Consider the following 15,263-nt stretch of genomic DNA (forward strand, 5'->3'; position numbering starts at 1 on the left):
ATAGACAGAAGACTGAGAACATGCAATCACTGATTACCGTTTGAAACCTGGCAGATCTGAATAGCGTGATGACATATCATCGAAAAATGGAACGTGTAATTTGAAATCACCATGTTATATGTGGACGAATTTCATATCATATTATGATGCATAGATCTAGATGATCAGATAAAGTATACCACTTCCAATTATTTTTGCAATCACTCTATTGATGAAATATATTTCCGTTATGAAATTCGATCATCATTGTTTCCATGCTACAGAAACGGTTAAGTTTTAACCCAAATTGTATATAATTAGCCCCAGTTAGTTATACATTTATATAGTATATTCATATAAGCCATACCATGACACTTTGTACTTCATTTCAATATATATGTATGTGTTCTTCTATATCATTTGGCATGACTTTGAGTCAGAAGTAAAGATTCCTGATTCCTGACAGACGGAATGTGTCCCTTTGATCATTGACATCTGGAAAATTTGTGTCATCTGATCAATTTCACGATAACCTCAGATGGGTAAGTTCGAACTGGCACAGTTTGATGGTGATCATAATGCACTAGCTCCTGTTCAGATATTGTTTGCTGTGGCAACAGCCGGTACAACCTCTGGCACTGCTATGCCTAATCGTAGAGAGAGAATGTCTAGATTCACGTCCCATCCCGCTGACTCAACTCTCCCAATCTACTTCATCGGGTATACAGGGCGATGGGTAGCCTAGTGGTTATAGCATCTCTGCCTCGTCACGAGAGGACCTGTCCGATTCCCCCACATACGGCACAATGTGTGTGAAGCCCATTTCTGGTGTCCCCGCCGCGATGCTGCTGGAATATTATGCAGCGACGTAAAAAGCCAAACTCGACTCATTGACAGACGTGCACGAATCTGGTTGGACCCAAGCAAGCTGTCACCCAGACCGAGAGTTCGAGTCCCGGTTCACCAAGCCTTGTTTCTTAATGCCACATGCTCTTTGATTTCAACAGCTATTGGGGCGGTGGGGTAGCCTAATGGTTAAAGCGTTGGCTCGTCACGCCGAAGACCCGAAGCCTGAATCCCCATACGGGCACAACGCAGCTTCCCATTTCTGGTGTCCCCACCGTGATGCGTTGCTGGAATATTGCTAAAAGTGACGTAAAGCCAAACAGTCAGTCAATGAAGTATTTAACGTCGGAGACCTGTATCATGGTTACAGGCCGGAGAGCCATATTTCCGAAACACAGACAAAAATTAATGGCTCTTGCTCAATAGTTATTGCTGCGAACATGGAATGTGGCTCTCCCTCGGCTATGCTGTCAAAACATGCTTAGTGATTCAAACCTCGTTACCGCAGGCTTAAATGTAAAACAAAGTTATGTTTCATAATTGTATTCAGATCACTACAGGTTTTGTCTCTATATTAGCAACAATATGATACTACCATTAGGTATATCACCCCATAACAATAACATCACATAATTGAACGCGTTCATCTTAAATTCCTTAAATTAGCTACCGGTCTTAGATATAACACCCTCTGAACTTTATGTTTTATGGAGAACTTGAAGACAACCTATTCAGCACCAAATGTCTAAACGATTAATTATTTATTGGTGCAAATTGAAAACATCCCATCCAAAACAACAAAATAGCAGTAACTTTTCATTCTAGATATTATTATGGATGATGCTCCCTGGCTAAATCATGTGAAACATATATATTTTGTAAATGTGGGCTTACCGGATGCATTTGTAAACCCCTTTCATTACACCCAATCCTGGATCATATACATATGTTGATAACATACAGATGCTATATTCAATAAGTGTAAACAAAGGTTACACTTCTTGTGCAAGTTGAGATCTATCAATCAATTAGTTATGTGTCTTTTCTATCTGCTTGGATGAACAGAATTATAGAGATAACAAGTGACTTTGTATCATGGTGTGAACATAATTATCCTTCAAATAAATGTGAAGAAAACTAAGGAACTTATTATTGACTTCAGAACTAAGAAGAACACCAAGTTGCCAGTTATGATTAAACAACGAACCTGTTGAAACCGTTAATAAGTACATATATTGATATATACTGAATTTTAGTTTAAAACACAGATGCTGTATTCAATAAGTGTAAACAAAGGTTACATTTCTTGTGCAAATTGAGATCTTTCAATGTTAATCAATTAGTTATGTGTGTCTTTTCTATCTGCTTTATACAGAGCGTTCTGGCTCTTATTGTACAATGCTGATATGGAACCTTGTCCCTTAAAACAGAAACCGTCTCACCAGAATAGTTTTATTAGCCAGTAAAATTGCAGGTGCATCTTTTGCTAACCTAAATGAAATATATGAAGAAAGAGTTCTCAAATCAGCCCATAAGATTATATCTGATCCAGATCATCCAATCTACTATAAAGTATAAATTACCGCCTTCTGGGCGCCGTTATAATTTACCCGTTTTAAAATCCAATCGTGCCATGAAATCCTTTGCTTCTGCCAGTATTAATCTTTTAAATGATTCCTAGTGTTCGTCTTACCTTGTTAGCGTGTTTTATGTGTGTTGTTTATTGTATGAAAATATTTTTATCATTTTATCAATATTTGAGATCTGTACTTGACACAAGAATTCCCTCACGGGTAATAAAATCTTGTCATTGTCATTGTCATCATGGCTAACGTCAACCATCATCTCAGTTGCTAGGTCGACGGTACTGAGACTATTCACTTTTGATAATAAAAGACAAACTCGTCGCATCCTGAGGCTTCTGCAAGAGCAGTACTTATTAACCCAGTATACATGAATGTTTGTTTTGATGTGTAAGGGGCAGGGCTTGGTTCTATCGTATCACATTACATCAAGACCAGCGGCTCTGTGAAGATGTTTTGTTCCAGGATTACAATCTTGGAATAGTTTGGATGCTGTTATACTGAATATTCTTATCTCGCAATGTATGAAGTATTGCTGTTACCACTGTAGTATATTTATTGCTCGGAATATTTACCGTAGTACCATCTTGTCATTCCACTGAGGCCTCACGTATTACACCTTTTATCTACTCTAATACCAAAAGTCCTTGCGAACGGAATGCATCCTAACATATATGTGTCCTACTCTTTCTCTGAGCTGCAGATCGGTTCAGAATTGCGCAGATCGATGCTCATCCTGTTGATCACTGGATTGTCTTGTCCAGTGTCTTGACTCGATTATTTACAGACCACCGTATATATAGCTGGAATATTGCTGAGTGCAGTGTAAAACTAAACTCACTCACTCACTCACTGAGCTGCAGCCTTTTCAATACACTTTGAGAACTGTTCCTGGTGTTATTGTCTGAGATCCAAATACCAACGGTGGGATGTAATAGCAACTTGACCTGTGTATGAACTATAGTCTTTGTCTTTTACCACTTTAGTTAATCTATGTTCGTTCGGATTTGCAACAAAATGTTCATCGAAGTCGTCTTATTGAACGCTTAACCCCTTGTGTGTGTATAACGGGTGCAGTTCATCGACGCCATGCACTCGTCCCCGCCATATGCAGGAATCGTGTCTTTGTCTGGCAGCCGCATTGTACAAACCCCCACACAGCATGGGGGACTTCCAGGCCTAGTTCAGGGAACACTCGATAAGCATTACACTTGGGTTGTATAATTGTATAGTTGCAAAACAGGCTCTTAAGAAAACCGCCCACGTGTCCTTGTTGTACCTGGTTTGTGTTCTTACAGTACTTGGATATTTTGGTATTTTATGTAATATTAATTTTCATCTGGAGATGGTGAGATCAGTGTCTTCCAAGTCCTGTCGGTTGTAATGGTATGATGCTACGACCTGGATGTGAGTAAATGATTGTGTGTATCTATGTCAACGCAAAAGCTTGTGAACATGTAAGGTACATGCGTATAATAGGATAGTAATAAGGCTTGGCACAGAGCCATCGAACAGATGGGAACGCAGCAATAATATAATACAACGAAGTAGACAATATTACCATAATTTACAATCCACGAAGAAAGGTTTAACACTGTTTAGTTTACTGTTGTGCTTGCAGACACAGTACACAGACTCTTCCCTCCCTTGTTTTTGAAGTGATTTTGCTAAGAACCTGTCATGGATTGTACTTGCTTTATGTAGACGTTACACTACTGGTTGTAAGAATAATGTCTGATGTGTATTGCTGGGTGTCAGCAACGTGCAGATTGAGCGATGCTGGAGTTTAATCTAAAGCTGCTCTAAACGGTGTAACATTTTCTTCAACAGCATGTGTGAGTGAGTGAGTTAAGGTTTTAAGTCACCTGAGCAATATTTCAGCCATGTCGTGACTAAAAACAAGTTTCATAATAATTAAAGGTGAATTATAAAACCCTGTGAACGAAGGACAGTACAACAACTAGATTATCACATATTTCAATTGAAAGTTAGCAAGTAACTCTAACACATTTAAACTACAGATGACAATACAATATAAAAACAGGCTATAGATTGCCAAAAACAGAAGGTAGGTCTGTATCGTTTCACATGGGAAACCCTTTGTGTTGTGTTATATTTTATCCGTCACCATAGCAGCCGCTGAGCGCCTTAGCACTATTGTCACACAGAGGTCAGGCTGTTTTCATCACGAACAGGATAAGCGTTTGGATAGAGATTATCAGAATCATGGGCATATTAATCATCACGAACAGGATAAGCATTTGGATAGAGATTCTCAGAAACAGGGACATATTAATCATCACGAACAGGATAAGCATTTGGATAGAGATTATCAGAAACAGAGACATATTAATCATCACGAACAGGATAAGCATTTGGATAGAGATTATCAGAAACAGGGACATATTAATCATCACGAACAGGATAAGCATTTGGATAGAGATTCTCAGAAACAGGGACATATTAATCATCACGAACAGGATAAGCATTTGGATAGAGATTATCAGAAACAGGGACATATTAATCATCACGAACAGGATAAGCATTTGGATAGAGATTATCAGAAACAGAGACATATTAATCATCACGAACAGGATAAGCATTTGGATAGAGATTATCAGAAACAGGGACATATTAATCATCACGAACAGGATAAGCATTTGGATAGAGATTATCAGAAACAGAGACATTTTAATCATCACGAACAGGATAAGCATTTGGATAGAGATTATCAGAATCATGGGCATATTAATCATCACGAACAGGATAAGCATTTGGATAGAGATTCTCAGAAACAGGGACATATTAATCATCACGAACAGGATAAGCATTTGGATAGAGATTATCAGAAACAGAGACATATTAATCATCACGAACAGGATAAGCATTTGGATAGAGATTATCAGAAACAGGGACATATTAATCATCACGAACAGGATAAGCATTTGGATAGAGATTATCAGAAACAGGGGCATATTAATCATCACGAACAGGATAAGCATTTGGATAGAGATTCTCAGAAACAGGGACATATTAATCATCACGAACAGGATAAGCATTTGGATAGAGATTCCCAGAAACAGAGACATATATATCATCACGAACAGGATAAGCATTTGGATAGAGATTATCAGAAACAGGGACATATTAATCATCACGAACAGGATAAGCATTTGGATAGAGATTCTCAGAAACAGAGACATATTAATCATCACGAACAGGATAAGCATTTGGATAGAGATTCTCAGAAACAGAGACACATTAATCATCACGAACAGGATAAGCATTTGGATAGAGATTCTCAGAAACAGAGACATATTAATCATCACGAACAGGATAAACATTTGGATAGAGATTCTCAGAAACAGAGACACATTAATCATCACGAACAGGATAAGCATTTGGATAGAGATTCTCAGAAACAGAGACATATTAATCATCACGAACAGGATAAGCATTTGGATAGAGATTATCAGAAACAGGGACATATTAATCATCACGAACAGGATAAGCATTTGGATAGAGATTCTCAGAAACAGAGACATATTAATCATCACGAACAGGATAAGCATTTGGATAGAGATTCTCAGAAACAGAGACACATTAATCATCACGAACAGGATAAGCATTTGGATAGAGATTCTCAGAAACAGAGACATATTAATCATCACGAACAGGATAAACATTTGGATAGAGATTCTCAGAAACAGAGACACATTAATCATCACGAACAGGATAAGCATTTGGATAGAGATTCTCAGAAACAGAGACATATTAATCATCACGAACAGGATAAGCATTTGGATAGAGATTATCAGAAACAGGGACATATTAATCATCACGAACAGGATAAGCATTTGGATAGAGATACTCAGAAACAGGGTCATACTAACTATCTCGAACAGGGACAGCGTTGGGATAGGGATTCCCCCAAACAGGGTCATATTAACCATTTCGAACACGGAAAGAACTGGGTGGGGGAAAGAATGTTGCATTTGACTGTGAACTGCCGTCCCCCAATATTACAGTTCTCCGGGAAAGCTCTGAAGAAATATCTAAACATGTTGCAATTATCGGAGATTACATTATGGCAGAATGAGATTTATTTAATAATTTACACTTTCATTATAATTCATTGAATACATTTCATCGAGTTGGGTGACAAATATCAACAATGATGAAGTCGTTTCGAATGTCCAAATTTACAGGGACCATTATCCATTCACTGGAGTACACGCTCAGCCAAACCCCTACCCCCATTTAATGAACCCTTTCTACAAGTTCTAGTCATTGTTGCAGACGCTTTAAAGAACAATCCTCTTAGATCTCAACGAAATGGTTTGCTGTTCTCTACGTATGATACGAGTGACCCAAAATATGTACTGTGTAATTCCAAGAATGCGTCCTGTTTTGAAGAAAACCCCAACTCCAACTCTTACGTTTGTATGCATTTATATGCTTTCATATAGGATGCAAGTGAGGACCATCACATTACAGATCCTCCTATATATATCTTGTTTCACTGGTATCTTATACAGTATAAGGTGATGTGCAAGGTGATAAGAAAATAGATATAACGGCGAAATTGAGCTTAAGGCTTCAATCACCAACAATCCAGATATTCAAGAGCAGGTTGTTCATTCTTGACTCTGAAACAGGTTATCCATCCAGTTAGCTGGTGTTACGAACAGCAATACCCAGCTTTGGGGTTCAGCGAACCTAACCACGCGATTCATGAAGTCACCCCCCTGATCACAGCATAGGGTTCTCTGGTTAGTGTGTAGTCTATATTGGCAATATATGACATGTATGTACTCATATGTAATCTGTACACAACGGGAACAATATGACTTATGTATATGATCCAGTAATATTAACCCGAATGAATGACATTGTTTAAGATCATAAGGAAAGCATAACGCATTTCTAAGTCTCAGACGATGGTGCGTTTCATCCCTAACTATACCCATACAGTCATTAAATCATGCCTCTCTCTAACCTCGTTTGAACTGCGACATACTGCTCCTTCACTTTTTCTTGGGATATAGAAGCACATATTTACGGAGAGTGAATTTAATGAAATTCTGAAACCTGATACAGCACATGATGATGAAATATAATGAGCGCTTATATCAGAAACATTTTCGTGTTAGCTGGGTATGGCTGTAAGGAGAATGGTATATGATGATTTGTATGAGTTGTGTAGAGATGAGAGAAAGTTGATGGATTGGTTGGAAGCGTTTGGTTTGATTGGAAATTTCAGTGGGAAGTGTGTGAAGTGTGACAGTGGGAGTAGAGCGGTGTCGGGTATTACCGAACAGCTAACACCACATCCCGCCTAATTCCTACTGTGTTTCTTCACACGTTACGGTAATTAATACACACAACGAACCCCTCAATGTGTATCATATACAATGACGTCGGGCATTTCCGAACACTCGTGTCGGGCTATTCCGAACAACGGCGCCGGCTGACGACCTCTATGACGTGTGTTTATGCTGAAGAGCGGTCATTTCGTACATATTATATACTCTGATATCCAGCCTTTTACTGAAATTTGTATAATTTAGTCCGTTCCAAAATATAGCAGGAATATTGTTGAGTGCGGCGTTGAACATCAAGCCAACCAATCAATATTTGAAACGTGCGCGAGTTTTGTTTTCTCAGTCGACATTATGGATACAAGGAATTCATGTAGATTAATTACAATTTCAGGAAGTGTTTGTTCCGAATAAGGAATAAACGTCACTATAGTGAAATTTTACAAAGAATGAAAAACAACATGCCGGCGTTCTGTTTATAGTGGTGTATTCTTATCTTAATATTTATTGAACGAATGCATCATATGAAGTAATACTTTCGCAATTTACGCATATCAGGATGTCAAAAACACTTCATGTGGTTAAAAGTTATTTATCAGGTGTCCTGAGCAGTTATATACCAGGTAACAACTCTTTCATATGTGCGTATGGCGGGATTTTCTTATTCTCTGTGGTACAAAGTTGTCATGAACGATTCACCACGTGACAGTTCCATCTACAACTTTCGAAGACACCGGTTAAGCCACCAGCAACCCAAGCTAGGCCACCTCACTGGGGATCATGGGGACTTACGGTACCTCAGCTTCCTGCACATACCCCAGTAGGATTTAAGTCGTCACTTTAGCTACTGGTGATTGTGGACAATATCAGCCTATCTAAAGAAAGATCAAGAGTTTTTATGAAAGTTAAAGGTTGGTGGGAATTACCAGTAGACAATAATGCACAACCTTTGGGGTAAACTGTCACCAGTTATTGACAAATACAAAAATCGTTTGAGTACTGATCTTAACCTGATTAAGAATTCTTGATAGGCATCGATCAATACACTTTACTAAATCACACCACACCGAGTCTCCTTAAAGGTCTGCCGACATGCCAACCGGCGAAGGCGACCTCCAAAGCACCAAACTCTACTACTCTCCTTAAAGAAATATGGTCCGTTTAGCCAGGTAACATGTTGACCATGACAACACATGTGATTCCACTTACGTGTAATTTAACAATGTCAATTCAGTAATTTGATGGACAGTAGGCCTAAACACAGATGAAATATTCCTTCATCTTTGTTCAAAATATAGCAATTTGAAGGTAAACATTAACTATTAAAATATTCAGTAGAAAACACTCAAACGGAAAGTCCATGAAAAAAAGAGTGCTGTATCAATTATTAACAGTATCACTTGATTGAAAATGCAGTTCTTATATTTACTTGTAAATCATATAACTGCCAGGAATCAAACAGGTATTCCTGAACAGTGTCTGTACATCTCGCATTACAAATGTGTCCCAGTGTGTATCTACATATCAGTTTTTTCAAATATAGATCACTTATCTTTATTTAATAATCTTTATTTTATTGATTTGATGTATGTCTGGTCGCTTTCTCATTGAAACATTATTTCAGTAAATGTATATTATGGAGAAAACTGAACTGCTTGTTTGCAAAGGTACTTGATCACATCAGGGCAGTAATTCCCACAGTGTCCGTGATTTTAGAGATAAACCTATGTGTGGAAAATCAGAATTATATAACGGAATTATAATAGCTCTAAATTTAATTTAAAACCGAACGCGTAGCGTGAGGTTTTAAATGAACAATTTAGAGCTATTATAATTTCGTTATATACCTCTGATTTTCCAACACAGTAGGTTTATCTCCATTCTACCATGACAATTTTATGAACAATTTCAGGTGGAGCTCTTTCTTTGGTAACGAGTCAATACGTGAAGCGGCCACGCATTCCATTCTCAAGTGGTATCGCCCGAAACGGGGTGTTTGGTGGCAAACCGTCAATGACTAACAAACTACAGATTCAGTAATAACAAATCACGTTTTGTTTTGTCAATGCATCAATCATCAATCATTAACTGATAAGTTGGAAAACATATATCAAATAAGTTTAAAAAGCTTGGTTCACATTTGAAAATTCCACCGTAGACCCTTTCCCCACCAGAAAAGTGGTAGCAACCTCATGGCCTTGACCTTTTCTCGAAGTCATTGTTTACATTTACGTGCAAATTTGGAAAGATGCGACAGGAGAGCCTCCGACAGTTTGCGCAAGGTTAACCTGATTGTATGACTGAGATAGTGTTTGATATCTAATTACTGGTACTGGTACAAAATTTAAGAGTAGGGCGCTTTTGCTATAACGAGAAGTCCGTGTTGTACCGAATTTAGATACTGTTGAATTTTGCGCCCTGTCAACTTGACGATTTCACGCACCTCTACGTCTGCGTGCGACAGCTGTGGTGACTCTACACACTCATGTGTGTACTTTGTGCTCAAATTCGATTCTACGGATATTATTTTCTACATTTTGGAAAGTGTTTTGTGACCTAGTGGCTTCAAAGTGTAGTGAATTCAAATTGAATCGGATTCGCTGGCATGTTCGCGAGTCTGTTGACAAAGAGCCAGATTTGTGGTGATATTTCCGAAAGGATGGATCAGGACACGAGGGTGTGCCTCTGGCATAAACACGGTAAGATAATTAATTATACTTTAATAGACTACATTAGATCAAGCAGTGTAATGGATAAGAGGGATCATGACTAAGCTAAATAACTTTTTCATCGATATTATACATTTAGAAAAAAAATATGTTGGGCTAAACAGAACGGTTTGCAGATTCTGTAGATCTAATTGTGTTTTACTACCGCTAAATTTGAAACAGTACAAATTTCAAAAATATCATTTTGTTTGATTGATAACCCAACTGTTTATTTATGTGGACGGAAGGCATTAAAATTTCTTCGGCGTTCGATGTTAATGCATCCTCCGTTACCGGATCAAGATCAGTGGCGATATCGTTGACGAAAGCTGATAATAAATTTAACACGGAAATTTTGTAGCAGTCTATTGCTGGATCTATTCTGACATAACATAGAATCAACGTAAACAAATTTGTTTTGCTGAATTTTTATTCGGAAAGCAGACGATGTTTTGATCTTGTTCGACTGAATATTTGTTTCCATGCTTTCGAAGTACTTTTGTATGTATAAACACCTATTGCTGATTTACGCAAGTAGTGAGTCGAGCCCGTCATCGCTAAATCCATCTTTAAAGACATATGTGTAATTTCCGACAGTAAAATCGCCGTAATTTATCGATGCATCGGTAGGTTGTTTGGTGTCCGCCATGTTAGTGGGCAGACAAAAATAGTGCATTACCGTAAACCATGTATGATTGCGCACGGAAAACAGAGACCTGTATAACGTGATTATATACCTCTGAATGACTTTAATTAACCAATCACAATCCAGTGTTTACTGAAGTCATGGTAAAATTTCTATTATTTCAAGTCTGAATGCAAAATATGGGGCCTACGGAAGATGAGGATGCAGAAAAAAATACTGGAAGCCATACTCTAAATACATGATTAATGTGTATGTTTTTGGATGATATGTGGACGTATTTTATGGAAGAAAAAATTAATTGGCCACGAAAAATAATGGAATTACGTATTTCAACAGCGACAAGGGTGAAAATAATTAAACAATGGTGACGTTTAAGCCATTTGACTTGAAAGTCTTAAACACCATTTAGACGTTACTTTAAGTGTCGGTCGATCATAATTACTGGAACAGATAGAAATGAAAGCAAATGACGTGCTCGGTGCCCGTCAGTCAATATTGGAGCACAGTGTAAGGGAAACCACTCTCAACTAAGTCGTGAAAATTAGCTGCCCTTGACATTCCTATAAGGTCACGGTCGAATATTTCAAACATCTATCGACATGACTCAACAAACACGTTCTTGATGTAAAATTAAGTTGTTCCCCGGACTAATGTTTGGAGTTGTCTCATTTATTAATATTTGGCTTGGGAGAATGCGAAAGCTTGGACAATAAAACCCATTCCTTGATGAAACAATCACCGTGTTTTTCAGCAGGGCACGTTTCCAAAGTTAATGTTTATTTATCTACACAGAACAAGTTAAATTCTAACACCTACGAATAGTGAATGGAGACACGCATAATTATCGTGTTTTGTGTTTGTTTTGACGGTTCATCAACCACACGGATGAATTATTAACGTTTATTACCCATACGGGTGAGGAGATCCCGTGTAATATCTTTTTGATATTTGCACAATGTGCAATTTAGTGATTCTCGACGTTGATTGGTTGATCGTATATTTGTACATTTTCATTGGATGCCGGAACTTCTTTCACACACTACGTTCATTCATAAAGTTTCATCGATTCATTGATAAATTGACATTAAGTAATCACACATTCCGAGATCTAAAAAAGAAGACATTAAGGTTAAAGAATATGAATATTCTTTTTATTAGACGTTATTATTTTGGAATAAAACTGCGTTATAAATAGTAGTCTTTCTAAATTATATAATCTTTAAAAACCCCACCAAACAATCGTTTGCATTGTTTGAAAACAAACATGGCCGCCGTTAGGCTAACCCCGATCACTTACCTAGTTAAAGTTGACGGTGACCAAATAGGTAGAGTGATAAGAATTTTACAGCCCTTGAATTCCCAAAACCTGTTTGTTGTTGAAACTGAATTCGGGGAAATAGAAACAGCAAGATACCGACGAAAGATGTTATCTGAAGGTGACAAGTAAGTCGGACACGGCGTCCATGCCTTCTGAACCTGAAAACAGCTAGTTTCTTACCGGAATCAGTGCTAAATGTTCTTCTTCAAGATGACTTTTTTATATGCATTCCTAATCAATCTGAGAGGTTAGTCCCAATAACCGATGCAGAGATTGACACATTTCATAGACTCTGATTCCGACTAGAGTTATCCTTCTTGGAACTGCTGTACTCTACTGAGACGAGAGTGTAACACGCCTTCCACAACAACAAAATGTTGTTTTATCTTCAAACTTGTTGAGTTTCTTGACAGAAAACTTTTCTAGATGTATTCGTGGATGGTTGTCTTTAGATTTCCCAACTTTTAACCGTTGACTTTCCAAAAATTGACAGGTTTTTGCCAGAGTGTGTTTCAACACTACACCGTCACACGTCACTAGAAAAACACGTCAGTCGTGAATGAACGATGTTCCGTCGCACTGACTTGATCGAATAAATGTTTAGCTCTTATAAAGTTCAATGATATATTTAAAAGATCATTTTTTTATCATATTAACATATGTTAATTAATTATTCCAGGCATAACAATTTTGTTGTATTTTAAGGCGATTTTATTATGTACTATTTCCATAGCGAAGTTATGTTATTACCGCTGGAGAAGTTAGGTTTAATACGCGCATGAATACGAATCAGCTGTTAAAGGTCACAAGTCCTGTCTCCGGGTGGTTTTTATTTCGTGGCTCTTCCTTTTAAATTACATTATGGGTAATAAATAGAGTAACCAACGAGGTACGAGTGATTACGGGAAATATGCCCTCGTTAAATAAATAAGTGTTTTATTAGCAGCAAATAAGCGACGCCATAGGCATAGCGAAAATTGCTGAGGCCAATGACGCTTGTTCGGTAAAGGACGACAGCTAGGGCTACACAGGGAAGGGTTGGTATTGATCGGACTGTACATAGCCCAGCGGATAAGTGCACTTTTTTCACTGAATTGTGCACTTTGTGTTACAAGCATGAAACTTGGCATGATTGTAGCTTATACCATTCTAACTGAATAAAGATCGAGAGGCCTCGCAGATTTTTTATATATTCCATAATTTTGGGGAAAAAAGTGAAAAAATATAATGTTTTATACTATTTTCGTCATAACCTTTTACAAAATTCTCCAATTCTCATGTCATATATCAAATTGTAGGAAATCCATCTCAGACTTACTTGAACAACTGAAAAGAGACGACACAGACTCACGTCTAGACAGCTGCTGGTTTCGACCAAAGAAGTGAGGCAGTATTCGCTTGAATATAATTATGCTAATGTTGGGTGAAGAAAACCCTAATTCATAACCTGTTTAAACAAATACCCATGCTCTTTTAAACACACCTGTGAAACTGTTGACAACCGCAAAGATATTGTGTTCATTGCTTCCTAGTTTATGAATGTTGTGTTTCAGCAAAACTTTTGGATGCGATAAGTTCATACCAATGCTCCTTGCGTGCACGGAACAGTACTGGTTGATTTATTTGAAAAAGTATCAAGATTGAAACTGATAATATCACGCAGGATTTGTAATCGTGTTAAACAAGTCACCACTGGTGTATATCCACATCCTACTCATACAGTGGCGGTCAAGTTGCACAGTGGTTAAAATGTTGGCTTGTCACAACCTTATGCCAACGTATGGTGTCACTCACCATTTCAAATATTGTTAACATCACTCAGTACAGACATTTCTCATTAACATGACAATGTACTGAAACCTCATATTGTTAAATGGATTTGGGTATCGCTACTTCAATCTTAAATTCCAATGTGCAATAATAAAACCATTCCCATGCACCATTTGTTAAAATGACCTATGTAAAGTACTTTGTTTAAAAAAGGATATTTGCTATTTCAGTGATACCACAGGCGACACCTTCGTTACTTGTTATGTCAACACAGTGGCAAAGACAATGCTTGAACAGTTTGGCAGTGCTGTTTTATTGGATGCAACCTACAAGACTAACAAGTACAACCTTCTTCTGTATCAACTGGCAGTACGCACAAATTCTGTGTATGTTCCGTGGGTTTCATTGTGACGGAAGATCAGACCACGGATAGTCTGCAGGAGGGATGGAGAAATTTGCTTCCTTTCACAAGGAGTGGAAGCCTGAAGTATTCATAATTGATGACGACCAGTGGGAAAAAAACGTCATAAAGAAGATTTTTCCAGGTAATTATTGTTTTTAATAATACACATAATCTCCATCATTCTCTAAGAATTACTGAAGGATTTGTCTACTTTGTCACCCACCCACTTCTACTAATAACCTTTTTAACAAAAGAGAATAGAATTTCATGATAGAGAAATAATTTCAGACAGAACATTTCTGTTTCCAGAAAGCAGTTTTTACATCTGCCATTTCCATGTGAAGCAGGCCTGGAAAAGATGGCTACAGAGGATACCATCAAAGACAGATCAGGAGGCGATGATGTCAGAGTATGTGTCGTGCTGCATTATGTGTAACAGAGAAATGATATCAAACATTATGAATAATCTCAAAACACATCATAACAGGTGTAATATCTACACAGAAAAAGTGAACTTATCCATAGAAAAACATCAGAATATTTTTATTTAAATGTAATTTAATAAAAAAACATGAAACTTGATTGGTAAACAAGTGAATTACATGTTAATACTGCTCCTCGAGGACACATAATTCATCATATACTTTAAACATAATTTGTATTGAAATGCATGCAAAGCTAGATGTGTG

The sequence above is a fragment of the Haliotis rubra genome, unplaced genomic scaffold, assembly GCF_003918875.1.
Source record: "Haliotis rubra isolate DU_JTF1 unplaced genomic scaffold, ASM391887v1 Scf1012, whole genome shotgun sequence".
NCBI lineage: Eukaryota > Metazoa > Mollusca > Gastropoda > Lepetellida > Haliotidae > Haliotis > Haliotis rubra.